Genomic DNA, 3,768 nt, shown 5'->3' with positions numbered 1-3,768 from the left:
CTTGCAGGGTTTCATTTTGTGCTAATTTTCTTTTGAAGATCTTTGTTTTTTGTTGTCCTTCCATTTAGCAAGTTTGGCTAATAACCTTTTCCCCACTAAACTAATTTTCCTAAAATGTCTCGCTAACGTTTCCTTTTTCTCTGTCGTCCCTCCTGTCCTTCATCTCCATTCTGTCTCAGCTCAGCTGTGTCTCTTTGGGCTGTCCTCACCAACGGCGCCCTGCCTTGTGCCTGCCATGAGGTTGGAGCTGAGAGTGACACCTGCGAGCCATTTGGTGGTCGGCAGGCCCCACGTGATTGGCCGAGACTGCTCCATGTGGGCCGCGGGTTGCTGGGGATTCCCCTCTGCAGACGTGAGTGTCAGATTGGATGAAGGATGAGTAATAAGGGCTTTAATGATGAGTGAGAGGACAGACCAAACCAACCTGTCCAACCATCAGAGGACAGCTTGGAGCTGAACATCAAAGGACATCCACCAAAATAGTCTTTAAAAAGGCGGGGTTCTCTGAAGCCAATTCAGTGAGCAAACTAAACTGTGTGTCATGTGACTGCTGGTCAACAGCACAACAATCCCAGGAAGAAACATCAATGTTGGGCTGAGCCAGTGTTTGTCTTTCACCAGATCATTTCATTCCTGTCTGTCTCTCTCTCTCCAGCTTCAGCCTGGAACTGTGGTACCAGGTTATGTGAACCGCTGACCGGCAACTGGATCTGTCCTCCCAGGACCCTCCGTCCTGAGGGCACCCAGTGAGCCCCAGACGTTTGGCTGCCACCCAGTGGTTGGCTGTGAGGCCTGCAACTGCTCCCGTCCTGGAATCCCTTCCCCAGACGTCAGGTGTGACGCTGTCAGCGGACAATGCAGGTGAGGGGTGATGACTCAGGAATAGTAGTCCAGGATCAGAGTTGGCTCAAGCAGACCAAGAACCAGCCCTCCCACCATGACGGTAACCAGTACAACAATGAGTTTAATGTCCTCACTGTCATGGTTAAAGCTAGAATTCCCCCAAACATGTATTTGCTCTTTCAAGTGTTGTTTTTTTTCCCGAGCATCCAACTGGATAAAGAAGATATTTATTCTAGACGATGGAGGACCTGGAGAGTTTGTAAATCTTTTTTATTTTGAAAGTTTAATGTTGTAAGGCATCGTTCTCCATTCGCCTCAAGCTAAAAACGTGTCTGGCTCTTCCTTCAGTGGGACCTCACAATGAAGTTGATCAAAAGTGACAACATGTCTTTGTGACCTCAGCACACCTGTTTGTGAGTGCTTGTAAGGAAAAGTCCACTTTGGTGGTGAAGTATGGCTTCAATCAGAAGACAATCATTCTCTCAGTACTGCAGCAGGACTGGACTCTTAAATCCCAGGTCTTTATTTGGAAACCCCTGAAATGGGAGTTCTTCCTGGGCTGTTGTGTCTCCTGACCTGATCTGGGCTTGGACTGAGACACCAGGCTTGTTTCCTCTGTGTTGGCAGCTCCACCTGCCAACTCTTGAGTGTTTGGTGTGGAATCTGTAGATGTCAAAGCAGCAGATGTGTCCTTGTCCTTACCTGTCAGCCTCTGTTCCCTTGTTTTATGAGGATGTGGGAACATCCAGCTGTGCACAGTAGAACCACAAGTCAAGATGGCAATGCCAGTGTCCAGTAGGACAAAACTACACCACCTAACCAGCCACACCCTCACTCACAGGAGCCATGAAACCCAGTTTGGGGCCCAGAGCTTTCCAGTTGGCTGCATTTAGTATGTTTCTATTATTGTGACACAACAGAGCCATTGACCTTCCTTTGATTCTGATGCTGAGATCATGGATTCAGCCTGAGTGTTGGTGGAGACACATGAAGACGGCCTTTTGAACACAAGGACGGCAGAACAGGCCAGAGGCAGGAGATGTTTTCAGTACCAAAAAATAAAAAAAAAATAAAACACCACCCATCACATGCAATTAAGAGTGATCAGTGATACAATTATTGGAAAAATGAGTTTAATTTTCAGATTTTATGGTGACAGACAAAAGAGACATAAGAAGCACTCCACTAAAGGTCCATGCTTCACTTCCTTCTGCCGATGTCCCTCCTTGTTTGGTGTTCCTGGTCTTTCTCACTGTCTCCTGAAGCTCCTCCCTCACCAGCCCCACCACCTCTTTGGGCTCTTCCTTCGCCAGCTCTTTGTCCAGGACCATCCCCTCAAGGACCCTTTCTTCTATGTCCTGGTCTTTGTCCTCATCCCATTGCTGAGCATCAGAGAGGCTCACTTCCTGTCCAGCCTCCTTCAGGACCTGCTCTGCCTCATGACGCTCTGCTCTCTTGTGGGGAGTAAAAAGAGATGAAATCCACCTTCTTAGACGTCCAGGCTTCACCTTCTTCTTCTGATGTCCCTCCTCCACGCGTTTGGTTTTCCTGCTCTGTCTCCCTGACAGTCTTCTCCTCCTCCTGATGCCCTTCCTCCTCAAATGGCATGTGAGCCTCCTGGACCTCCTCTGCCTCTGTATTATTTTCCCTACATGTCAGTTTTTCTGTGTCCATGACATTGTCCCATTCTCCTCATGTCCTTCCTCCTTGGCTGTCAGCTTGGCCTCCTGGACCTCCTCTGCCTCTTTATTGCCCTCCTCTTTATCCTGTTTCTCCGTCTCCAGGTCCTCCTGGGCCTCCAGGACCATTTCTTCTTTGTCCTGGTCTTTGTCCTCATCCCATTGCAGAGCATCAGAGTTGCTCACTTCCTGGCGAGCCTCCTTCAGGACCTGCTCCGTCTCTTTCTTGTCCTGCTCCTCCCTCTTCCACCGGGCCTCAAGGACCTTCAGGAATGTTTTTGTGTCTTCTAGCTCAGCCTTCCACACAAAGTTCCTGGCCTGCCACTCAGCATCCACCTCCTTGTTCTCCTTCTTCACCTTGGCCATCAGTCGTCACATTCCTTTTTCCACACTTCATAGTTGTGGACCCACACTGGCTCCTTTGGCTCAGCCTCCACCTTTGCCCTCTCCTTGGCCTCCTGGAGCTTTGCTGCCTTCTTCCTCCTTGGAGCCTCTTTCTCTGGGATCAGGAACATTTTTCAGACAAGGCTGGAAGGGATGTTCTTATTACATCACTGTCGCATCATTTTGAGGTTCGTAGCAACTCTCACTACATCACTGTCAGCATCATTTTGAGAATAGGAGCAACTCTCACTACATCACTGTCGCATCATTTTGAGGTTCGTAGCAACTCTCACTACATCACTTTAGCATCATTTTGAGATAAGCAGCAACTCTCGCTACGTGACTGTAGCATCATTTTGAGGTTTTAAGCAACTGTCATGAAATCACTGGAGCATCATTTCTTAGGTTAGTCGCAACTCTCACCTCATCACTGTAGCTTCATTTCGAGATAAGTAGAAACTCTCACTAAATTTCTGTCAGCATCATTTTGAGGTTCGTAGCAACTCTCACCACATTACTGTAGCATCACTTTGAGGATAGTAGCAACTCTTACTACATCACTGAAGCATCATTTTGAGATTTTAGTCACTTTTACTCCATCACTGTCAGCATTTTTGAGGTTCGTAGCAACTCTCACGACATCACTGTAGCATAATTTTAAGGTTTGTGTTAAACTTTGCATGTATACCTAATAAGCAACACTTGCTAATAAAGGAAATATCCTTGCAGCCTCTTTTGGCATATTTATTTGAACGGAGCTGTCACCCGTGATCATCCAGCTCGAGGCAGAAGGGGAGAGAGAGAGAGAACTTGGCACGTGCGTGCCCCCTACATGCAGAACAGTGACGTCACACATCAGTGA

At 47.8% G+C, this 3,768-nt stretch overlaps 1 long non-coding RNA gene across 1 annotated transcript; it reads left to right on the top strand.

The window, feature by feature from the left end:
• The first annotated feature begins 239 nt into the window (after window positions 1-239).
• LOC147270894 (uncharacterized) lies at window positions 240-2,536 on the top strand. Its single transcript, XR_015115729.1, has 3 exons — window positions 240-352; window positions 656-1,102; window positions 1,192-2,536. It is a non-coding gene; the product is annotated as an uncharacterized LOC147270894 (long non-coding RNA).
• Window positions 2,537-3,768: the final 1,232 nt, after the last annotated feature.

Source organism: Aulostomus chinensis, chromosome 1 (assembly GCF_037954235.1).
Source record: "Aulostomus chinensis isolate RoL2024-O1b breed Wild chromosome 1, RoL_Achi_v1.0, whole genome shotgun sequence".
In the NCBI taxonomy this organism is placed as follows: domain Eukaryota; kingdom Metazoa; phylum Chordata; class Actinopteri; order Syngnathiformes; family Aulostomidae; genus Aulostomus; species Aulostomus chinensis.
Note: the sequence above shows the minus strand (reverse complement) of the source record. Positions and strands in the feature narration are given on the sequence as shown.